The sequence below is a fragment of the Gracilinanus agilis genome, chromosome 5, assembly GCF_016433145.1.
Source record: "Gracilinanus agilis isolate LMUSP501 chromosome 5, AgileGrace, whole genome shotgun sequence".
NCBI lineage: Eukaryota > Metazoa > Chordata > Mammalia > Didelphimorphia > Didelphidae > Gracilinanus > Gracilinanus agilis.
The window spans coordinates 193,529,979-193,556,744 of NC_058134.1; the positions used below are offsets into that span (position 1 = coordinate 193,529,979).

A 26,766-nucleotide genomic window follows, 5' to 3' on the forward strand; every position below is an offset into this window, starting at 1 on the left:
AAGCACAATGGTAAAAATTCAAGTTTGAGAAGGGAAAAAGGGAGGAAGGGAAGAGAGAAATCAGGAAAAACAAGATATCTATGATACTATGTAGTTGGTTTTGCTTCCCCAGATTGAGGGCAAAATGGTTCATAATCTATTGCTTTTAAAGGCAATAGAGATAGCAAAAATACTAATGATGGATCTTCACAATGAGGTTGTTTCCAAAAAATTTGAAAAGAAACCATTAATCTTGTAGTTGTCATTATCAAGCAAGTAGGCTATTGTAAATAGGGAATGAAAACCTGGCAATTTTGAGTTAGAAGGTCTAACTTTGGATTCTCCAGTTCTACTGCTTGTGTGATTTGGGGCAAATCATAAACTCTTTTGAGCTTCAGTTTTCTCATCTATAACATGAGGATATTATATCACTGTGTGATCTCTGAGGTCTTTTCCACTCCAAAGTTATGATCCCATGACTTCTATACTGCTAAAATGGGCCTTGATGCTAACAGATCAAGTAGGAGAAAAAATACTTTTTTTTCTGAGTGTTTTACACTCTCCAGAGATCACCATGAGTTACTTTTCTTTGTGTTGGGAGAAAGATGAAATGACTGAGAAAGCAAAGCTTTGAGCTTCCAAGCATCTAAATTTATTAAGCAATCCATGCCACTTGCCTAACAAGTTGAGATCAAGCCCTTCCTCAGCTTAGGGCTGGACCCTGATTGAATACAGGGGAAGACGGACTTTTATACCTTAAAATCAATCAAATAAGGTCAATTAATTAAGAGAAAACAATTCAGCAAAATACAACACTAGGTAATTTTATTTCTCATTGAAGGAAATATTAGAACTTTCTGAGTTGGAAGGGGGAGAATAAACAAGTGCAATTCCCTGATAGAACAAAAAAAATAGTCCCTAATAGAACATAAAAATGTTCTACTCCCCCTCCATGTGTCTGTATACAATCAAAGGAACATGGAAGCAATAACTGATTGATCAGGATGGGTGGGTCCAGTTTTCAGATAAAACATATTGATTGCTTGAAATGTACAAATGTGAGAAAACCCCTTGCATCATTCTTCAGATGTTACTGGGTTTCTGGTCAGCGTAACCTGGATTCTTAGTTAAGGGTATTGAAGTAGCATGTAGAAGTAGTTTAGCTTCCCAGCCACAGAGGGCTAGGTTCACAATGCAATAAGGTTTTCTCCCAGTTCCCACAATTGAATAAAGTTTTCTCATAAGATAGAGTTTGTACTACACTCATAATTGAATAGAAAGAGAATTGAGCAACCTCCAGAATTGACTCACAAGATGGAGTCAGTGTGGTTCCTTCAATTCCCACAATGAACCACTTGCTGTCCTAATCCCTTCAATTCCTTCATCTTTAACTGTTGTAAGAATTTGGAAATGGTCATTTGGAACAGTGACATCCTTGGATGAGAAAAGTACTTTCTACTGGATGCAGGGTAAATGCTTCACCCTTTGAATATGAATGCAACCATTTCCTCTTTCCCTAAGAGTAGGATAAACAATAGTTACTCATCTCAGTTTTGCTCTAATGTTAACTGTAGGCAGGAGGATGAATAAAATGGCTTACTCAGGTCTCTTCCAGTGCCATTTTATTTTAACATTATAATAAAAATAGGCACCAATTTTCCCAGAATCCTGTGCCTATCTCTTTTTGTTGAAGGTCTCCGTAACAAATCTATCCTTTTCTTTTGGGTAGTCAAGGAAAGCCTTTAATTTGTTCTTCATGATGAACAATGTTCTAGATCAGCTTAACATTAATTATACTGCCTTTTTGGTTACTGGGACACTGAACAGCTTGAAAGCCTATATAGCAAAGTCAATAGGTAATTGAATTTGTTCCATTTATAAGCCTTTAACATCAAAAATCAGTCTGGGCATATCAATAGGCTCCCAAAAGGCTAGAATATATTAAGACACTTATGAGGGTAGGTCCTAACTGTGGTTACTTGTCTTTAGACACACTTTATCATGTTGGTTTCCCTTGTAAGGGATGCCTAAAATTAAACATACTTACTAAATAGGGTATGAGCAACACAGCGCATAATAGGTCATGCCTTGTTCCAAACACTATCCATTTATTAATGATACTTAAGTTCACATTAGTGTTTTAATCACTTGTATCACACTATTGCCTTGTATTAAACTTGAATTCAATTAATCCCCTTAATTATAACTCATACGTAATACTTTCCTAAGATTGTACTTGTCTTTTGATTTTTTAACCTAAGAGCAAGAATTTAAGTTTATTTCAATTAAATTTCATCTTATTGAATTTTGTCCTTGTTAAAATATTTTGGGATCTCATTTTAATGATGCATTAAACATTCCTAATAACTTTGTATCATCCATAAATTTGAAACATTGTCTTTACCTAAGCCATTGATAAAAATGTTAAAAAGGACAGAGTTAAAAACTTTAAATCATGCTTCTTCATTGCTTATATTTAGTTCTAGCAAAGCCATTCAGTGAATTACAATCTTAGGCATGTTCCGTAAAGACTTCAAGTACAGTCCTGGCAACTATAAATTGTTGCCCATAATGACACACAAAACTGATAAAAACACAAAATGACCCTCAGGGTATTACTGTCTTCTGCAGCTTCTACATTAGTGATTTGTCAGAAAAAAGATGGCAACATCATAGTAGAGTAGGAAAAAAAAAAACTAGATATAGAACTGAAGACCTAAAGATGCTGGTTCTCCTACTTAGCTTTTTGAGAACTTCAGTTCCTTATTTGAGAAATGTGAGTGTTGGGAGAGGTTTGGCTTTTAAGTATTAGGATGAGGGATTCTCTTTTGTCCTAGAGGAAATAAGAAATCAGTGAAAAAAAATTTAAGGCTGTGATATTGTGAGACCTGAATCTTAGAAGTAACTTGGCAGTTGTATTGAAGTTGGATTAAAGGAGAGAAAAGACTAAACAAAGACATATCGAATAGGTGGCTATTTCAGTTTTGCAGCTGATATAGTTGAGGAGGGCCTGAAATAAGAGCCATATGAGTAATGTGAAGAGGATGAGTAAAAAAGATGTCATAGAGATACATTTGATAGTACTTAGCAAAAAATTGGTTAGGAGAAAGACTGAAGGACAGAGAGGAGTCAGAAATTACTGAATTTTCTAACTTTCATGATAATAAAGACTATGATTCTCTGAAGAAAAAGAAGTTTGGAGAAAGGATGGATAATTGTGTAAACAGAATGAATTCTGTTTTGGACAGTTGAGTTTAGATAGGGAGAGATGTCCAAAAGTCAACTGGCACTTTAGGACTGTAGTTCTGAAGAAAAATAAGGTCTAGTGAAGTCCATTTGGGAATTATTTGAATAAAAATTTAAAAACAAATCAATCAGAGGGCAATTAAGTAGCTCGATGGATTGAGAACCAGGTCTAGACACAGGAGGTCTTGAGTTCAAATGTGAACATAGATACTTCCTAGTTGTGGAATCACACAAGTCATGGAAGGAAAAGAGCATCCTGGACAAGAGGGTGGTAAACTGTATCAGCAGCTAAAGATGCATTAAATAAGAAAAAGCCATTAAATTTAGCTATGAATGACAAAACAGACAGACTTCGGTTTTTCCCCTTTGAAGATTACATTTGCCATCCCCTTCCCAAAAGGTGGATAATGAGATCTGTTTAGGACGTCAGTTATAGCATCTTTGTTGGCACCAATGTATAGAATTTAATAAAATGTGGCAATGATATCGGAAGTGGTAAGAGGTGCCTCTTCAGTTCCTAGTGAATCAGACTGGGTCAGAGAGCCACAGAGATTGCATATCTTTGAAGCAAGTGGAAAAGGTATTTTGTTGGTCTTTACAGGCAAAGACAAAATGAATCTGATGGCCAGGATCTCTGATTCAGAGAAAGCAACATTAGCAAGATCAGATACAATATATACTCACCAGGTGTATGGTTCATTTGTTATAGTTACTACACCAGAAACAGCAAGGACAACTCCATCAAACATTTACAGTGTATTGTTAATTTTCAAGACCCATTAGTTTTTTTGCAGGCTAGACCAAGGAATAAAATGGGAAAGTCCCATGGTACTTCATTTTCCCTTGGAAATGTATCAAAAACCTTAACTTCTAGGGGAAGAAATCACAGGGATCTTCCCTAACCTTTATGTTAATGATGTTACCAACTCCTCTGAGCAGGGAGTCTCCATAAGGATTTGGTCACTAGATATCCATTCCTATGATGTTGTCAGGGGCTGGAGCTATTGAAAGGGAATAGGTGGAGCTATTACCAATGGGTCCCACAGTAATATAGATTAGAGCAAGAATATCCATGATTACATAGCCACTATATGCTCTAATATGAGCAGGAAATACCTCAAACTTCCCTAGGCATGCTGGAGATTAGGATAATTCAAGGGAGGTGTATAATAATTTATAAAATTTTTGATCCCAAAAGATGGTATTGAACCAGAAATCTCAGCTTCTGTTATTAAGATTTTTGATGCTGTCAAAGAACTCATTCAATGGGAAGAGAAAAATATCACTACCATTAAAAGATGGAGAAAAGCAGATGATTCCTCCCAAAGCTAAAGGATCTATGGACAAAAACAAATTGAGACTGAAAGATGTCTTTAAGACACCCATAGCTGCTGGACATCCTTTGGTGAATCTTTTGCTTCATAAAACTTTTGTCCTTTACGTGAATGTGTGTCCATGTGTCTCCATTGAAGGCTACAAAACAGATGTAAATGTTGTCACAATTTGGGAGACTACCAAAAGCAAATAAAGCCATGTTGAGCATGTCATTGTCTAGGTCAATGTTGTCCAGAGTATCAAGCTCATTATTGAGGAAGTGAGCAAACAGATCACAGAGTTTGCTGTTGAGTGTTCCAGGAACAATCACCGAAGCAACTTGATGGCAGTGCACAAAGGAAATATCATGCAAATGTCTAATGGGCTTTTTCTCCAAAAGTGCAGGGAAGTTGCAGAAAATTGTAGAGATATTAAATTTAATGAGATGTACCTAGATACAGTATGTTTGAATTTAGTACAAGAACTGTCCTAGTTTGGTGCTCTTCTAGTGTTAAACTTGTATGTGATGCTAAATTTGTTACAGGAACATCCCTTGTGATTTGTGTGCTGGTCTGATAGGGAGCCATGGTGTCACACCAAGTGGAAACATTGGCATCAATGGAATTGCAGTCTTTGAATCAGTTCACAGAATAGCCCCAGACATTCCTGGGAATGACCTGGTCAATCCCATTGCCCTGCTTCTGAAAGCCACGATGATACTGTGATACATGGGGATGCATGACCAGATGGCAAAAATCAAGTCGGCCTGCTTTGCAACAATTAAAGATAGGAAGAACTTAACTAAAAATTTGGGAGGAAACACTAAGTGCTCAGACTTCACAGAGGAAATCTACTGATGAGTAAATGACCTAAATTCAAGGAAAGTTCCTCCTGACAGGCACTTTGCAGCAGTCACTCCTTGTGGATATAATAGAAAAAGCTATTGTGGACTATAATAATCCTCATATACATTGGGGTTGCATATTTCTTGACAGAGCAAACATTCTAAATTAGGCCTTTTCTGAAAGCTTCTGTGCCCAGTACAAGAGAGAACTTCCAGCCCCTGCTTCCAATGAACATTCTTCAAATACTTTGTTTTATTTATTAAATGTCTCTCTCTCTCTGGGGAAAGTATTTTATGCATTATATGGATGCATTTGTGTCTGGTCGTTTTCCATTGATAATCATTTTGCATTTCAGTTAGAACAGCTTTGTTTCTTCAACTAAAGACTTGCTGCAAAAATCCAGCTACTGAATTAGCAGGAGAAACAGCTAACTTGTAAAAGAAAATCTCTATTTTCCTAGGAGTGTATAAAGTATAATAGAAATGATACAGGATTTGTCCTGTATATAACAGAAATATAAATAACAGATACATAACAGAAATGATACTAACATAGCACAAGATGACAGTCTTATAAAAATAATAGATATAAGAGGAAATTTCCTGGGAGAGTCACATCAAAGAGGGTACAAATGATACATTTTAAAGCTGTGGAGTGAGCTAAGAAATAGAGATTGGCTTTCCAAAAGCTATAGACAGACAAAATCAAGGTAAAAGGACTAAAGTAGATAAATATTGAAACACAAATATTAACAGGAATAAGATTGCCAAGAGAAGGCACCCAAGGGTGAAGCCAAGTAGAAATGAAAATCTTTCTCCCTCCCAAATAGTAATTTTGACTAATAAAAGAGAGAATATAGAGGGAATAGAAGGAATTCAGCAGGGGGCAGTGATTTTCCAGGGCAAAGTTCCAAGGAAGAAGTTAAATGGGTAATGAACTGGAGCCTGGCCATGTCACCAAACATGTTTGCTGTTTCCATCTATTCTCAGTTCCCCTGCCTGGTCTCAGTACCCCATATCTGGGTAGCAGTAGTACCTCTTATACTGATCTCCTTGTCCCTATTGTCCTCAGCTTGTGGCAACTAGGCAAGCAATGGCCCAGATCATAATTTTGCTCTCTGCTTAGCTAATCAACCTGTAGTCCCCAAGACGTACTCTGTCTCTCCCAAAGGGCCACTTCACTTTTCCTCAGAAGTCTCAAGGATGTTGGAAACTGAAAGGACTTAAGTTAGGGATTGGCTACAGGACCTAGATACCATTTAACTCCTATATTCATTTCTCCTTAGGGATACTATGATTGAGTAACCAAATCCAAAGCCCCTTCTATTTTTACTCCCTTGATTGTCATAATTTGAGCTTTCTGTCTGTATCACTTGTGGTTGGACCAGTCTTCTCTCCTTCTATCCCCATTTCCATGTCAGTAATAAATACACTTCACTAATGTCTTGCTATGCAAAAGCAGACATAAGGGCATCTCTCTTGGTGGCTAGGACCTCACACATCAGGTGGCTCTAATAGTTGGGCTTATTTAGAATACTCAGGGCCATGATATGAATGAAATTGGAAATAGATTGAAGCATGGTCCATGCTATCATTCATTCATTTTTCCTGAAGCCTTTAGATTCCCATTCCTATTGTCTGCAATGTTCTCTCAAGTCCCTCCATAGACTCTCAGTGGACAACAGTTATCTCTAGAACCAACCTTGGAGAAAATATTTGAGAAAGATATTCACCTGATTATTCTCCCTTTAGTATAGGAAAGGTGGCATCCTAGTCACTACTGCCCCCAGAAAATCACTTCTGCTCAGCATAACTAAATTTTATTCCATCCCCATCCCATCAGAGATCCAAAGAAGCTAGGAAAACAACTATTTTCTTATCCCTTGACAGTATTCTTTGACAGATCTTATAATTTTTTTCTAAATATCATGACTCTGAACTCACCTTTGAGTGACTCTAGCACAGTAGGCAGTGCATCAGTCTCATAAGCTGAAAGTCCCAAGTTCCATCCTCAGGAGGGTGCGATATACTGGGAGAGGCTTCTGGAGACAAGAAGAGTCTATGAGCTTGGGTTTGGGCTTAGCTCAACTAATGGTGATTGTCTTTTACCCTAGGATCCATTATTTAGTCTGAACTGCTAGCCTGAGATTTCCTTCAAGATGGATTCTCTCAGGAACAGGGGACAAGTACAAGCTTTGGGGTCTCCAACTTACAAGCTAGTCCTAAAACTTGGGGTTCATCAGATCCCACTAGGATACAAGTTTGGGGCTTTCAGATTCCACATCGACAGTGGTATAATAGCTAGTGGAATAGCCTGGGGGCTAATCAGGTAGCCTTGAGGCTAATGGATAAGCCTATGGCTAGTGGAGTAGCCTCTTTGGACCTGATAATATAGAATAGCAGCTCTGCTGTAGAGTGGCAGCTTCCACCAAGAATTGACAGCTTCCATACCATGTGGATTAGAGTTGGTGTACTTATTGGGATCTGGTAGCTTAGCATCTCCCTTTCCAAACTCAAGTGGAAGTATGTTTTGGCGTTTGTTGCCATAGGGAAAAAGGAGCATGTGCAAGATTGGGGGATTATTCTGGAATACCAGAGCCTCTAGTATGCAGGTTCTATGTTCCTCCATTGTCCACCTGATAATCATTTGTCAATGTGGGAGAGGTCTTGATGCCCCTCTAGAATGGGAACATGAGGGGAATGCGGTACATTGGAGGATCACTATAGGTAACAATATAAGTAATTAATAAAACAGAGTAGATACAAAGCTGATACTTTGTGTAGAATGTTACCGATCTGGTACACAGCGTGGATAATTGAACAATCTACAATTCATATTTGACTAATGCTGAAACTACAGGTTTTGCAGTTGATATTTAACCAATGCTAACTAGTGAGAAATGCAAGATTTCAGAACATGAGAGTCCCATTTGTATTATTGCCTCTTACTGCCCACTGTCAGCCCACATCACTTTCTTGTTAATAAATTGATAAAAATTTAATATTTTGTGCTACAATGTTCTCTCTTTCTATATATATATACATATATACATACATATATATCTACACAGTAAATTTAAAGAATATCAATATTATCAGTCATGATGGGAAATTTCAGTGATATTTTTCATAATTCCATTCCTCTCCCATTTGGATTTTATTGCAATATCCTATAGCCTAGGTTATCTGGAATTCAGAACAAGTATTTTAAATTATTGCTATTAAATCCTATTTTTCTTCTGTCTAAACTACAGTCTATATGTATATAAACATTAAGCCTCTAAAAATAGGATTATTTCCAACCAGGCAGCCAGTAAAAAACATTTGTTAACTGATTCATTGACATCAGCCTTGTTTCTTTGATTTTTCATAAAATTTGATTTAAATCCCAAGTGCCTCATAACATGAACTTAAGTCTAACATAATCTCTCTAAGCCTTATCTCTGCATTCAGATACATGCTTCACACAGGGACTAAGTTCCTTGGCATGTCAAGGTCTGGGTGTCAACATTTATTATCTGCAGCCTCCCCCAGCTTACCCTCTAGACCTTCATTTATCTTCTACCAGGCTTAGTTTATCTTGTTTCCTCTAAATGAATTGCTCACCCTTGCCCTGTCCTACACCCCAAACAACACAACATCTAAGTGTTGTCTGGCTTATCAACTGCTTGGAAGTTAGTGGTACTCACTACTTGACCAGGGCCCATAGCATATTCTAAAACTTGAAACTGTGTAGTTTTGCAGTTGTCATACTTGACGGACATATTTATATTGCACAGAAGTTGCTGTTATCCTTACTTTTGTGTCTCCAATATTTAGTCTTTTCAGTTATTAATTTGAATCTATTGGATATTCAAAAATTAGACTAAGACTCCCTAAAGACACCATTTTAAAAATGGCTCATAGTATTTAAATTCCATCTTTAGGGAACAGCTAATGATATCATGAAAAGGCTGTCATTTGCAAATATATAAATTGTAAATGTGTTTGCCAAGTATATGAAATGGATTTGAAAACATAATATCTTTGTATGAACAATAGATATCTTCAAAGCTACATTAGTACATTCTGTAATTTAACATGCTTGACTACCTTTGATGGAAAGGTAAAAGAGATAGAAAGGACAAATAAAGTTATTTTATGTATATATATATAAAATCAACGTTCCACTACATAACATTTAAGTACTTCTAAAAGGAAAACCTTAATCATTTACACTTTAGCATCAATTAGTAGATCCAATTGTTTGGTTCTCTGACCACTGGCTGAGAAAAGAGCCCAAAGGGAATTTGGAACACACATAAGGCAAGATTTTATCAGTGGGCATGAGGGGAGTCAAGAACAGTTTTTGGCGAGGAGTAATTCCATATCTCTATGGTATACTATACAGTAAATAGTATATAGTACTCATATGAATAGATAATACTCCAGTGCTTCATCTCCCTTTTCTCTAAGATGTCTCTCTTCTATCTTACAGTATGCTTTTTCTCTCATCCCTCTTTTCCACCCCTAACCTCTGCACAAAAAAACCTTTCTCTGTGTTCTGTTTTTCTAAATCCTTATATCTATCACATCCATGCTACTGTAATACCTTCCATAACCTCTCCTACCTCCTCCTTGCTGCTTTCTTTCACTGATTGCCATGGATCCCCTGTTCTGTTATGGAAAAATGCTTGACCCTGTTTTCCATAACTTTTTCTCCACTTCCTTGCTAAACTTGGTTGTCTCCTGAAGATACCCTTCTCCTTCTGCTAGAAAGGTCCAATGGCTCAGGGTCCAATGACCCCAAATTTTGTTGAGACAAGGATAACATTTCTAAGAAAGTTGTCAAATGGTGGAACTTCAAGGTGATCCTATTTAAGTACCATAGTAATTTGCTTAAAATTCAAGTTTATCTGTATTACAATATATAACCCATATTGCAATGTTTTTTAAGCTGGATTCCATGAATTTTTTTTTAAAAGTTTTGATAGTTATTTCAATATAATTGATTTCCCTTATAAACCTATGCATTCCATTTTGTACTTTACAAATAATATTCTGTGAAGAGGTCCACAGGTTTTACTAGTTTACCAAAGGAGGCATGACACACACACAAATGTTAGGAACTATTTGCTATGTAGGGTGTGGTCAAAAGCCTATTTTTAAGCTAAACAAAGTGTGATATCTGTTGGTGATGGAATACTACTGTGCTGAAAGGAATAATGAACTGAAGGAATTCCATGTGAACTAGAATGAACTCCAGGAATTGAAGCAGAGTGAAAGGAGCAAAACCAGGAGAACTTTATACACAGAGACTGATACACTGTGGCACAATCTAATGTAATGGACTTCTCTACTAGCAGTAACGCAATGATCCAGGACAATTCTGAGGGGCTTATGAGAAAGAACACTATCCAAATTCAGAGAAAGAACTGTGGGAGCAGAAACACAGAAGAAAAACAATTACTTGATCACATGGGTTGATGGGGATATAGACTCTAAACAATCACTCTAGTGCAAATATCAATAATATGGAAATAGATCTTCATCAATGACCCAGAGGAATTGCACATTGGCTATGGGAGGGGATTGGAGAAGGGGTGAGAAAGAACATGAATCATATAACTAGGGAAACTTTTTCTTAATTAATCAATTAAATAAAATTTTAAAAATTTTTTAAAAAGAGTTTTCTTTGGGTATAATCCCAATAATGAAGTCTCTGATTCAATGGATTTGGATATTTAAGTCTCTTTATTCGAATATGTGCAAATTGCTTTTCTAAATGGTTGTTCTAATTCACAAATCTACAAAAAAAATGGCCTGGTGTACCTATCTTCCCACAACCCCTCCAACATTGACTGTTGCCATTTTTTCATTTTTTTTTCCCAACCTGAAGGTGTGAGGTAAAATTTAAGTTGTTTTGTTTTACATTTCTCTTATTATTAGTGATTTGGAATACTGTTATATATACATATATATATATATAATCATGTGATTGTGAATATTGTGTAGTTCTTTTGAGAACTGTTTATTCATATCTTTTGACCATTAATCTATTGGGAAATGACTATTAGTTATATGTGCATATATGTGTGTATTAAAATGTATATTATTTATATATGTATAATTTTAGAACAAACTGTTGTCAAAGAAAAAAGCCTATTATTATACACAATAACAGCAATAATGTACAATGATCAACTGTAAATAACATATGTTATCAATAATGCAAGGATTCAAGACAACTCCAAGAGATTCATGATAAATTTAAAAAGCTATCACCACAGAACCCACTGATGGAAGTCTAACTGTAAATTAAAGCATATCATTCTTTACTTTATTTCCTCCATGATTTTTTTCTCATATAAGCAATACACATCTTCTTTCACAAGATGAGCATGGAAATATGTATTGCATGATAGTGCATGTATGACCTATATCATATTATTTGCAGTCTCAGAGAAGAGGAGGAGAGGGAGGGATGGAAAGAATGTAGACCACAAAATGTCAGAAAACAATTTAAAATTGTATTGGCATGTGAAAAAATTTTAAGACCAAAAAAAGCTTATTATTTGATATGTTGAAGCACATTTATGGAATGTCATTATGACGTTAACTTCTCTGTTACTCTCCTAAATTACTGATTACATATGATAAAAGAATGTAGGTAATTGTTAATTAATGAATGAGCTACTACTAGGGTGAATAAAATTTGCCTCTGGTATCACCCAAAAGAAAGAATACCTTGAATACTAAGGAATATGTAAAAGGCATAAATAAGTAGGATATTAAGAGTATTGGTGTTTTCAGTCCCCAATGTTGTGTAGTATTTCAACTTGGGGCATTGTGTGGCATGGTGAAAAGAGCCCAAGAATGTGTTCTTTTTTGTTTTGTTTTGAGTTGGTACAGATTGTTATAAATATTAGGCAGATGGTAACCTATAAGAATTTTTTTGAAATGTTATTTCATTGCTATTTTGAAATTGTTGCAAAATGTTGGAAGTTGGACAACTTTGAATTTGAGGGTAATAGACAAGAAAAGATCTTACAAGAACAGAATATAGTGAGATTATTATCTCCTTGTTCCTGGAAATCATGTTTAGGTATATCTTACATAAACATCTATATTTCCCTGCCCAGACACTGGAGTTCAAACTATTCCCAAGACTGCTTCTTTTCTTTGTGGTACCTGAGCTGCCTTTATCCAGTTTCTAGTTCTTTCCTGCTACAAATGGACAAATAGAGCTGCTTTACTGACTAAGCTCCCTGGCCCACTGAACAGCAGGCATTTCTTTCTGCTTTTTAGCTTCTATTGAATTAATTTGTCTTTTTTATTTTATTTATCTTTCACATATTCTTTAGTGTCCAAGGTATTCATTCTTCTAGGTGAAGCAGAGCCAAATTTCATTCACCGATAGTCAACGCAGCAACTACCTACAGTCTTTTCTACATGAAAAATGCAGTTTAGGAGAGTAGCAGAGATGGCAGCATCATAGTGGCATTGAACAAATGTGCACCAACATATCTAATAATAGACTTTTGATCATACTTTTATATAGCAAATAGTTCTTAACTTTTTTGTGTCATACACTCCTTTAGTAAGTTAGTAAAACCTGTGGACCTCTTTTCAGAAAATTATTTTTAAAGCATAAAATAAAATACATAGAATTACAAGGAAAATCAATTATATTAAAATACAGTTAACAAAATGTTCTTTAAAAATTCGTGGATCTCAGCTTAAAAATCCCTTCTATTTAAGCTATGTATTGTGATATAGAGAAATTTGAATTTCAAGCAAAATTACTATGATATTTGAATAGTATTTCCTATAAGTTCAACTACTTAACAGCTTTCTTTGAAATGTTATCCTTGTCTCAACAGTAATTCTGGTAACTATCACCAACATTCAGTAGAGAACCAGGAGGATCACCAGGAGAATAGTTTAAAAGCAGTGATGGGCAAACTAGTGCCCATGGGCCAGATGTGGCCCCCTGAAATGGGGCTGTGTGACATTATTCCCAATCTGACAAATACAACGAGTAGGATACAATACAATGAAACTTTGAAAGAGTTGCCTTAGAAACAGACTGACAGATGAGCATTTCCTTTTCTTTGGCCCCCTCTTTAAAAAGTTTGCCCATCACTGGTTTAGAGAAAAGAGTGTTCAGAAGTCAAAGTTTCAAAGGAGATTAAGGTTAAAAGAATATCAAAGAATAAAAAAAGGTGAGGGTTTGGATTAAAGTTAACCTTACAATTGGAAATAAAAGTACCAATCCATAAGTGCTACAGTTAAATATTGCTTTAAGACTTTAAATATATAATTTTAATGGAAATATGAGTTTTATCCAATTGACTGGCAAAGGCTTAAATAATTCTTGTTCATCATCTGTAATTTTAAATGAATGTTTCCATGTGTTAATTGGTTATTGTTTTTAAATAAAGAAATTAACATATTCCTCTTCATATCACTATTAATCAATTTAAAGGGCATCTGTCCTTGCCTAAAATTCTTAGGATGAATTTCTAATTTCTATTTTATTAGAAAATCTTTGTTTATGAAATGACCTTCTTCAGTCTGAAGTGATTCAAAACATTGGATTTTAAAAATTTTTCATTTATATGAAGAGAGTAGAAATGTATAAGGTAAAGCTGGCAACTAGGATGAAAGCATGAGAATTACATATGTAAGTATTCAACTGTGGGGGCATATCTTTGGATCTTGGATGGGAATCACAGGCTAATAGCCATTATGAGTACAAGAACAGGGGCATGGAATTCTTTTCCCTCACATTCCTATAATCAACCATAATAATTTTTTCAGTTTTCAGAGTAGCAATGTAGGGCAGGGAAAGAAATGGAGGAATTTCTTCCCTTTCCATCTCTACAAATTGCATTGTTATTTCCATACAACTAGAAGCATCTTAGGAAAGTTTGGAGATATTTGGTGTATCCCAGTTGTCCTGAGTTTAAATTTCTTTGTACTTACTCTGTTCTATAGAAGTATTATACAAAGACTTTTGAAGAGTGGTATTTGTTACTCACCAAAAGAAATTTAAGTTCATAAGGAGAAGCACAATTCATCTTTTCAATGGCATTTTGTGATCTTTGAGGTTGGTGTAAATCAGCATTATCAATATTAAACTAGAGCAAATTGTTTCAAATAGTATACTAAAATCATGTTTCACAATTGATGTTTTCTCAAGTATATCTGAGAACAGAATGATTTTTATGTACAGAACACTCAGAACAGTTTATTCTCATAACAATTAATTGGTACATAATGTAACTTGATGTGATTTCTATTTTTTTAATGTCAAAAAGGCCAAAGCCATATTGACATTTTTCATTTACAAGAGTAATGATATTCCATTGAAGAGGCATAGTTTGTCAACATGATTATGAATAAATCAGACAGAACCATGAAATTTTATTTATCTTATTCATTTTGGTTTATATGTAGTCACATCATATGGTAAAGAACCCAGAAATGTTAATTTTACAATATGTGCAAGAATAAAGAAATAAGTCCTTGGCAATTTGATCGCACCAATATCTGATTCTTAAGGACTCTTAAGATATCAGCTTCAGAATTTGCCCCCAAAGTTGTTGTCATTGTTTGTCCTTCATTTAAAAAAGACCAATCACATCATGGGGTGATATCTTAACTTGTGAATGAATTGGATTTATGTGAGTCAGAATTCCTCAGTCATCAACCTTACTCTCTCTTCCAGCATAATCAAAATCCTGTGACAAGACAAAAGTCAGTATAACTGGTGATGATCTGGGATGCAATGTGACATTGGCATCTTCTATGTCTGATGAAGCTCTAAATTTAAGTACAAAGTACCTGCTACAGCCACCTTCATGGCCAATAAAACAAATTTTATTTATCTACCCATTCCACCAGGGAAAGTCTCCACATATTTGGGGTAGACATCTCCCTAATTCACCAATGAGTTTGTGACTCATCAGTTATCCTTAGCCTACTTTAGCCTATCTGCCAAGATGGTTTATCAGAGTGTGGAAGCTGTGCATGCTACAGCTTCATGGAGCCACAGGTGAGAACTGAGTGCCAAGTGGATACCAAAAGTGCATTAGCTGCCCTGCAAAGGACTCAGCAAGCCCTCACACCAGAAATATTAGCCCTCTTTTGAACACCTAGGAGTAGAATGGACACTAGAAAGGCAGAATGGGGCCAAATTACAAAAAGCTTTAAATGCTTTAAAAAAAAAGAGTATCAGAATGAAGAGATGAGAAATAATCCAAAACTACTTTGAGAATGTCTTCTTCTCCACTTTCTGAGAAGAAAAAGAAAATTTTAAGGTACTTAAAGTTATCGACAGAGAACTATCTTTTCTTCTTAAAAGGAAGAAACTAACCATAACTTATTGCCAGCGTTTATGCTGAATTCTTGATCCTGTTATAAACCGTAACCTGGTATAAATTGGAAATTTGGTATATATGTACAAAAGAGAGTAATTTAGTCTGTGATCTGTCTTTATTAGACCGTTATTTACTTAAGCACCAAAAAGATATCATGGAAAAGTATCTTGCTTTATAAGTAAATGTTATGACAATACTATTTCTATTGGTCAATATAAAAAAGGCGACCAAAGTCTAGTATAAAGTTCAACATCCTATATTAAAACACCCAAGAGGTGAGGGGGAAGAGAATAATATCTTTAATAGTTGTGTTCCCAGATGACTCTGATAGTCTATAAATATTTGATGTCTTATACTAGTCTAAAATACTGCTCCAGCTGCCCAGTGCAGCCTGAACCAAATTAAAATGTATTTGGAAAATAAAAAAAATTAATAAAAATACAACAGAACCCAGGTCAAAAGAGAATAGAACAAAAACAATAAAAAATAGATGATATTAATATGTATTTAAAGCCAATATGTGCCCCACAGTGATCCTTATGTCCAGTTTAATGGTCCCCCCTCCATTTCTACCTAAATTTGACACCACTGTCTTACCCTACCAATGCTGGTAATATGCCTTTCCTTGCTCTAACTTAACTGGGGAAAGAACTGGCTGCTTCAGTGGACAGAGAGCCAGGCCCAAACATAAGAAGTTCTGTTACCATGGAGACCAGCTCACAGTTAAAGGCAATAGAAACTGCTCTCAGGCAGGAAGTGATGTAAGAATGACTGAGAGTGAGAAATAAAGGGAAGTATGAAGTATGAGAAGGGGCTTTTGCTCTAAGGTTTCCTAAGGGCAGGGAGCTGCTGGCAGTTGCTGGTGACAGTTGGCTGCTGTAAAATCTGATTGAAGGAGTGTGTGGGTTGGTATGTTAGTTAGACTATATATATATGTATATGTATACATGTATATATGTATGTATATACATATATATACATATATGTATTTATAATATAATATAAATAGTGTAGGTTTGGTCTGGTTAGCTAGGCTGAAGAGTTATTAGTGAGACTCTCTCAAACAACAGTTTTTAGGTAGTTTATAGGTTGATATAAGATTTAGGTAGTTTTTAGGTAGTACTAGGGTAGATAGTTAAATATCTCTTTCTCTCTTTTCTCTACTATTTTTTCTCAATTAAAACAAAAATTTGTTAAATTGCTCTCCTATCTTTGTCAAGCTCCTAATTTTAACCCCTACATTTCTTGGTGAGCCAGGTAAGAATTTGATTACTCTTTTAATCTTCTGTTCTGATTATTTTTCTCACTTGTTATTAAACTACCCCTACTGGAGTTAGTTAGTTAGAATTTTTAATAATATATAGGTAATTTAGTATGGTGCTGGAGATCGGCACACGTTTGAAGTAGCAGTTTCTGGTCTATCTCAAACAACTCCCGCTCCCAGAGAGTTTTATCAAGCTGGCTCCAAGCTTAATACCCTTTCTGGGATTATTTGTTCTGATAGAATCCTTACAAATTTACCAGAGTTTGCCTATTTCTCTCCAACAAGAAAAAACAATGGAAAGATAGCTTAATTTGAAACTCAGAATACCTTGAAAATTATATCTCTCAACTAGCCCAAATTATCTCTCAACTTACTGAAACTACCTCTCACTCTACTCAACCCATCTCTCTTTCTGTTCCTACTACAATTACTCCTTTCGTCATACTCCATGGCAACTCAAGCAAGAAACCAAGAGGAAAAAACTAATCTAGCTACAGGCCTATTCCCCTTAAGAGAAGTACCCACCTTTAATCACAAAGAAGAATTAGTTTCTGTAAGACATCAAACACCATTCACCCCTCAAGATACTGAGAAATTTAAGCAACATACCCGTTCTTTTGAAGATGAACCTATAGTAGTTATCAAAAAGCTAGAGAATATTTGTCAAACATATGACCCCACTTGGATTGATTTTGAAATTTTATTACAAACATTTTAAATGAAAAGGGAGGAAAATAAGATCACTCTGTTGCCAATCAGGCTCAGGGAAGGGGAGCAGTTCATTGGCCTCAGCAAGACCCATGATGGAAGGTGAATAATGAAAATGATTACACAAGACTATGTCAGGCTATGGAGGCATTACTAAGAGCCATGAAAGCATGTTCTGACAGACCTAGTTCCTGGAAAAAATTTGAAGGTCTAGGGCAAAATATTGGTGAAAATCCTTCTCGATTCTTGGACAGACTTATTGAGCTGTAAGATAGATATATAAACCTGGATATGACCAGAGAAAGAAATGTCAAACAGATAAGAAGGCAGTTTGTGAAAAACTGTTGCAAGGTGGTCAAAGACTATTTTAAAACCTTCTGACTGAATTGGATTGGTATGGACCTTTAAGAATTAAGGAAAGTGGCAGTTTATGTATATAATGGCCATGAATAGGGAGATGAAGGTGACAGTGGCTTGGTAGAGGCATTAAGGAAAGAAATAAAAGTATTAAGGGGAAAAATTGAAAAGGGAAATGCAAATTATGGGGTGGCCATAGCCCCTTTGCAAGAATCTACAAATCAGATACCAATGTGTTATTTATGTGGGAAAGGGAGTCACAATGTTAAACTGTAGAAGATGGAATTGGGTGTTCAGAAATAATGGAAACTTTAGAAACAACAATTATTCTAGAAATAACAACTATTCTAGAAATAATAATAACTATGAAAACAATAACTAATAGAAACACATTTAGAAATAATAACCCGAATGAGGAAAATGAAATGTTACAACCAATATATCCAAAATGGGGCTTGTCCACGCAACATTCAGAATGGAAATCCCCCTCAACAAGAGGAACCTCAGAGAAATGGCTATGAAGGTCTGAGAGAGGAGAAATGACTCTGGAATCAGAGAATGAAACCTTTGATTTCCCAGACACTGATATTTTAACACCAGTTATCCCAGTCCATTCTCCCCCAAATAGTAATGAACCACATGTAACTTTGAAAGTCAAAAATACTTATTATGGTTGTCTTTTAGATACTGGCGCCTCTAGATTGGTATTAATAAGTACACCTGATTCTGATTGTGATTCCATTGGCTCTATAAATGTAACAGGAGTGTCAGGAGCACCTCCGATCCCAAAGCTTTCACCTTGAATGGTGTCTTTGGGACCTCTATCAGTGGAACATTCTTTCCTTCTAATGCCTAACTCCCCTATACATTTGTTAGGGAGAGACCTATTGTGTAAACTAAGAGCCACAATAATCTGCTCTCAAGATGGCACTATGAGGCTAGAATTGCCTGAGGAATCTTTAAATTTGCTTCCTGTACTTCTCTTGGATAGTCAGAAGGTGGACAAACCTCCCACCTTTGAAATACCAACTGATATACCTGAATCTTTCTGGGCCACATCTTCTTCTGATGTAGGCCTACTTAAACAAGCCATTTCTGTTCAAATTAAGACAAAAGGTGGCACACCTCCTTCCATTCCTCAGTATCCCCTATTAAAAGAGGCAATTGAGGGAATTACCCCAGTGATAAATTCTTTAATTGAACAGAAAATAATAATTCCATGCAAATCAGAACATAATACACCTATCTTGCCTATTAAAAAGCCAAAATTAGATGAAAATTAAAAACCTGTCTATCAATTTGTACAAGATTTAAGGGCTGTAAATAATCTTGTCGTCAAAAGACACCCTGCGGTTCCAAGTTCATTCACAATTATTTCCTCTATTCCTAGCACTGCCAAATATTTTACAAGAGTAGATATGTGTTCCACATTTTTCTCTATACCCATTCATGAAGATTCCAGAAATATAAATGCCTTCACCTGGAAAGGTTCCCAATGGATGTGGTATTGTTTGCCCCAGGGGCATGTGGAAAGTCCCATGTTATTCTCACAGATTTTAGCACAAGATTTAGCAAATATTAACTTTAAGGAGAGCCATTTGATATATTTTGTAGATGATTTGCTCTTGGCCTCACCAAATGCCTCAGCATGCCAAGAATATAATAAACATCTCCTTTTCGAACTATATAACAAAAGATACAAGATCTCAAAGGCAAAGGTTCAGTGGTGCCTCCCCAAAGTGGAATATTTAGGGTTTATTTTAACTGATGGTAGCCACTTCATTTCCTCTAAGCATGTCGAAGATATTCAGAAATAGAGTGATCCCTCCACTAAGAAATAGTTGAGGGCAATTTTAGGAGCAACAGGATTTTGTAAGCAGTGGATCCCTTGCTATAGGGAAATCACTAAACCCCTTATAGCATTGACAAAAGACTTAGTCACTGAACCACTTAGGTTAGATGCAGAACACCTATCAACTCCTTCTAAATTAAAATAACCTATCCTGTCTGCTCCTGCTCTAGGCATCTCAGATTACAACAAGCCATTCACTTTACATGTACATGAACAGAGAAGGGTAGAAGATTCCAGTGTTTTAACTCAAACTTTAAGACCTGTTCAACATCCAATTGCTTATTATTTGGCCCAGCTAGACCCAATAGCTTCAGGAGCACCACCATGTCTTAGAGGTTTAGCTGCCACAGTTTTGCTAGTAACTAAATCTGCTGATTTAGTATCGAGATGCCCACTAACAATAATGTGTCCTCCTGAAGTCAAAGCACTGTTTCTAAGGCACAGAACCCAGGCATTTTCTGACCAAAGACTTGCAAGATATGAAGTAACCTTGTTAGGCAATGAAAATATCACCTTAAAATGCTGTACAACACTCAACCCTGCCACCTAGCTTCCAAATTCACCAAGTACAGGAGAATCATTACACAGTTGTGAATCTTTAATATCCATGGCCAAAAAACCTCGAGATAATCTCCTGGACACTTCTTTAGACAATCCAGATCTAATCTTATTCATGGATGGTTCTTCTTTCATGAGAGATGGCATAGTTACACTGGAGCTGTTGTAGCCACAGAATTTGCCACTCTGTGGTCAACCTCACTGTCCTCAAATATAAATGCTCAAGGTGCAGAGCTCATAGCTTAAAACATGCCTGTATAATTGCAAAAGATAAAAAAGCAACAATTTACACTGACTCTAAATATGCATTTGGAATATGCCATGCAGTGGGTATGCTTTGGCTTCAAAGGAGACTTTTAACTTCAGCTGGGAAAAGTATTGCAAATGTAAAAATTATTAACGAGGTTCTTTTTGCTCTCCAACTACCTGAAGCCCTAGCTGTTGTTCATTGCTCTGTCCATACATGTGGAACTGATCCTGTCTCTAGACCACCAGGCAGATAGTGCCATAAAACTTTCTACTTTAGAAAGGCCTGAACTAATTTTACCTTTGGCAACTATTAATGCATCAGATTTATCCCTTTCTTATAATGTAAAGGAAGTGCAAAAATGGAAACAAAAATTCAAAGCAAAACAGATTAATGGAGTATGAGAGAAAAGACCTCTTGGATTCATTGTTCACATGTGAAACGTGTACCTTCCATTGTAACTGATTGACTGTATCCTGTCACATGCATTGAAGACAACTGGACACTATTTTCACTGACATGGAACTCCTGAATTTATATTTTTAAAATAGGATATATTTGATTTTATTGTACTTGAAGCACCTGATGCCAGTATCAATAATTGTTTTGATTTTGAAATAGAATGAGTAATAGCCAATGGGTAACTATATAATTTATATTATATTATAGAATTTGTATTTTGTGTACTGGCAGGTATTCTTTTTAGAAATGGTTATTTTTATTATACTTTTATAGGACTATAGAGAAAAACAAACTAAATAATAAATAAATGATAAGTGTTAGTTATAAGTGTTGATCAATCCCCACCTGTATATTTTTATACATAATATTGTATATTTTTATACGTAATATTTTATAATGATTGTAAACTTTTTATGTGGTATTTGTTGGATTTGGATTGATATCTTCAGGTTCTTATAAATATAAATAGTGTAGGTTCGGTCTGGTTAGCTAGGCTGAAAAGTTATTAGTGAAACTCTCTCAAATGATAGATTTTAGGTAGTTTTCAGGTTGCTATAAGAAGATCTAGGTAGTTTTAAGGTAGTACTAGGGCAGATAGTTAAATATCTCCTTCTCTCTTTCCCATCTTTCCATCTTTACTATTTTTTCTCAATTAAAACCAAAAATATTTCTTAGTGGAGGGATCACTCTATTTCTGAATATTATATAGAGTATATTATATTATAAATTATATTATGATAAATTATAAATTATAATTTATAAATAGATTGTAGTCAGGATTGTATTATTTGTAACTATCATTTGTCATTGTAATTGTATTAATTATAATTTGTAAAATCTAAGATAGGTTTTGCTTTTTTTTCTCTTTTATTTCTCTCTGTTCCTCATATTATTATAGTTTTCTGTTAGAAAGGATAATATTATAGACAATTTTGAATAGAGGATATGAGTATAAGTATAAGATATATGTTTGCCTGATCTATTGGGAGACTAGCTTCTCCCAAAGGATCACAGGGGGGATATTTAAAGGGAATTCTTAATCCCTTGCTCTAACTTAACTGGGGAAAGAGCTGGCTGGCTCAGTGGACAGAGAGCCAGGCCCAAAGATAAGAGGTTCTGTTACCATGGAGACCAGCCCACAGTTAAAGGAAATAGAAACTGCTCTCAGGCAGGAAGTGATGTAAGAATGACTGAGAGTGAGAGATAAAGGGAAGTATGAAGTTTGAGAAGGGGTTTTTGCTCTAAGGTTTCCTGAGGGCAGAGTGCTGCTGGAAGTTGCTGGTGACACTTGGCTGCTGTAAAATCTGATTGAAGGAGAGTGTGTGGGTTGGAAGCTGTCCATTGTTTAGTGAGTTAGTTAGAATATATATATATATATATATATATATATATATATATATATAAATAGTGTAGGTTCGGTCTGGTTAGCTAGGCTGAAAAGTTATTAGTGGAAACTCTCTCAAATGATAGTTTTTAGGTAGTTTTCAGGTTGCTATAAGAAGATCTAGGTAGTTTTAAGGTAGTACTAGGGTAGATATTTAAATATCTCCTTCTCTCTTTCCTATCTTTCCATCTTTACTATTTTTTCTCAATTAAAACCAAAGTTTGTTAAACTGCTCTCCTGTCTTTGTCAAGCCCCTAATTTTAACCCCTACTCAATGTTGGTAATATGCCTTCTCTTTTATTTCTGGCCATAGGTAACTTGTGATATTCCTCAATAAAAGTCTCATCCAAAGTGGGATGATTCTTCTCATTAATTCTACTGAGAGATTTTTGCCAGGAGTTCCTGGAATAATTTGCTCCAGTTAAATGATCTGTAGATGAAAATAACAATTTAAGAAGCTGTGATAAGATCATATGGTCAGATACTGTTCTTCCAGTAATTCTGATTGGAAGATATCTTACTACATGAATGGCTAAAGCACTCCTCATAATCTCTGGTGTTCACTTTGGTAATGTATAAAAAATCTTTCCCTCAACATATAAACAGAGTGGAAGGTCTGTGGTGGTACTAGACAACAAGTCAGCTATGTATCATCACTTTTTTCTACTTATGATCACCTTTTTTTGGCAGCCCACAAAGGCAGGTAAGTACAATATAATGAAGACATATTTTGCAAACTAAACTTCAACTTTAATGATCTTATGTATTTTTAAAATACTATGTTGGTCAGGCTAGATTCTTCTTGGATTGTTAAATAGAACATTTAGATAAATGACTACTTTTTCCTAATTCATAGAGTTCAGCAAAATTGAATGCATGAAGACTCATGAAGGAAAAAGAAAATTCATATCTACCCTATTTCCAAGTTCAAGTACATGACTATTATTGGCTACTACCAAAAGTCTGACAATCTTTATTATGTACCTGCTAAAACACTTTTATACACCAGTCTTAGAGAGGCTTAATGAAATATTGATGCTGACAGTTGCATAAAATCAAATCCAGAGTGAAATGTAAGAGTATAGCATAAGAGAGTCTTTCTTTCAGCTGAGTTTAAAAAAGTCACAACTATAATGTGAAGTAGGTATGGCTAAATATAAAAATAATATTGTTGTTGTTCAGTTGTGTCCAAGCCTTCATGACCTCATTTGGGGTTTTCTTGGCAGAATAGCTTGTCATCACATTTTACAGATGAGTAACTGAGCCATACAGTGGTAAACAACTTGCCCTGACTCAAAGTTAAGTAAATAGCCATGACCAGATTTGAACTCAGAAAGATGAATATTCTTTATTCCAAGCTCAGTGCTCTATCCACTATGCCACTGAACTACTCTGATAGTGACATAAACTAACATTTATATAGTGTGACAGACTCATAGACTAAGCACTTCACAAATACAATCATGTTTAACCCTCATAACAACTCTGGGAGGCAGCTATTATTATTTTCCCCAGATAAGGAAACTTTGACAAACAGAGGTTAAGTGACTTGTCCAGGGTCACATACCTAGTGTTTTCCTCAGTTTCCTCATCTGTAACATGCACTGGAGAAGGAAATGGCAAACCACTCTAACTTTGCCAAGAAAACCCCAAATAAGGTCATGAAGAATCAAACACAACTGAAAAATGACTGAATGACAACAAAACCACATCTAGAGTGTTGAGCTCAGTTCAGGAGAATTTCAAGAAAATACTTTGATAAGCAAGAACATGTCCAGAGGAGGAGGAGGAGGAGGAGGATGAAGGGCCTCAAGATCATTTGATGATGAGATGCAGAAACTGAGAATGTTTAGCAGAAAGAAAAGAATCAGGATATTATCCTTTTGAAGTATTTGTAGGACTACTATGCAGAAGAATCAGACAAACCAGACAGAGGTACCAGGAGTCCTAGTTAGTAACTGAAATAACTAGAAAAAAAAAGAAAAAATATTAGGAGCATGGGGCAGGAGGGATTTAGCAATTAAGAAATGTTCAATTCAACTCAAGAAATATTTATTGTGAAATTATGATATTTAAGGCATTAAATATAAGAAAACAGAATTGTCCCTGCCCTTCAAGGAGTTTTCATTCCACAGGAAATGGAAAAGAGGAAGTTAAAAAATAAAATACTAAAAATACCATAGAGAGGATTCTATTCTGTATTTTTCACAGTTACTCCTTATGTCTCTACTTAAAGAATCCATCCAAGTGCCACTTTAGATATTTGGATGGTTCTCTGGACAATGTATGACCCAGATTTTGTTCAGGCAAACTTTTCTGGATCAATGGCCACAATGGGGACTGTGTACATTGTGGACATTTAATGTTTGTTGTTTGATTGATTGTTAAGGACTGGACCTGTGATTTCACCGATATAGAGAATTCCCACAGGAAGAACTTCCTTTTACCTAAGTTGGCATCTGCTCTGCAAATTACAATTCTAGTTGCTAAGAGCAGTAGTGTCAAACTCAAATGGAAAAATAGGCTGATCCATACATAAGGATCCCTACAGGTTGCATAGTAACTATCTACTGTGCCACCTAGTTACCTCTCTCACTATGCATATTATACATACAAGATGATGTCTCCTCTGCTGAAGCTTCTTATGGAGAGGAACTCTCATTTTTGTATTTGTAGCTCTGACCCTTTAGGAGAGCCTGGTACTTAATAAGCAGTTAATAAATACCTGTCATATTAATTTATTATATATTATATTAATATAGTATATTTTATTTCACAATATATTACTGTGAAAAAAGAATAACTTTTCATCTTGTACAAGACCATCTACCTTGACAGCAATATTGTCCTTTATTTAAAAAAGATACAACATAGTTGCAGAAATAGTCAGTATTCAGTTGTGGGATTCTTATGTATGGTTTAGTTGCCACCATTTCTATTTGAGAGTTACAGCATATTCTTATTGATGACTTGCACACAGGAAAATGCATAAAATTTTTTTATCAGATATGTAAGTAACAGGAATTGAGCTGATCATATAGTAAAAGCTAGGAATAATAGCTGGAGAGTCCAAGTGTTGTATGACCCTCTTTCAAAATATTCAAAATATTGATGACATGGATAAGAAACATAGTGGGGTTGTGATCTACACTGATGGAGAGAGAACACATGTTGAAGTTTTAGGGTCATCAAAGTAGCAAAGGAAAGATAATGGGAGCTTTCTGGGAGTAGGGTGATGGGAAACCTGAATAGTTGTACTTTCTGAGTAAATTCAGGTAGACAAATGATAACTGTGAGTGAAATTGGGAAGAGCCTCAAAAGGCATCAAGAAAGAGTAGAAAGATAATGTAGAAACTGGCAGTGGCAGTGGCTAAGGGAAAGGCAAAAGAGATTTAGAAAATTCAGGATATATTAAACTAAGGTTCAGGCTCTGGCAAAAAATAATCTGGAAGAACTCAAAAGCAAATGAGTAAGAGGAGAAAAACAGCACTATGGATTCCTAGAGGACAGTGCCAAGGAAATTTAAGGTGAGTTAGTGAGGAAGATAAAAATATTCTTCCAAAAATAAAAATAAGCACTCAACTAGTGGCCATTAATTAGTTACTTTTTCATCATTTTTCAGTTTTGTTTGACTCTTTATGATTTCATTTGGGATTTTCTTGGTAGAGCTAATGGAGTAATTTGCCATTTCCTTCTCCAGCTCATTTTACAGATGAGGAAACTGAGACAAAAAAGGATTAATTGACTTGCCCAGAGTCACACAGGATGTGTATGAGGCCACATTTGAACTCAAAAAGATGAGTCCTTTTGATTGCAGGCTCAGTGCTTTTTCCACTGTACCTACCACCTAGCTATCCAGACCATGATTAGGTCTTCAACTAAAAGATGGAAGAATAGGCAGAAGAAACTTAAGAGTTAAAACTTAAAGGAACTCACTTTAAAAGCCATCAAACAAGTGACAATATTAATTAAGCATTTATTTTATAAGTCCTTAGCCACACAAGAATTATGGAAGATACAACTGATCCCCATTCTTGTTCTTAAGACTTAAACTCAATATAATTAACTGTATTACTGTTCTTGGTACATTTTTTGGCTTCCAGGAGCAATATTCTAATGGGAACAAGGAGTATAAAGGAAGAGAAATAAGAGAAAACATGCTCATTAAGTGTCAGGCTCTCCTAAAG

The 26,766-nt window shown here is 35.5% G+C and overlaps 1 pseudogene; it reads left to right on the forward strand.

The window, feature by feature from the left end:
* Positions 1-4,416: 4,416 nt before the first annotated feature.
* Positions 4,417-5,396, forward strand: LOC123250031 (annotated as a pseudogene).
* The last annotated feature ends 21,370 nt before the right edge of the window (positions 5,397-26,766 follow it).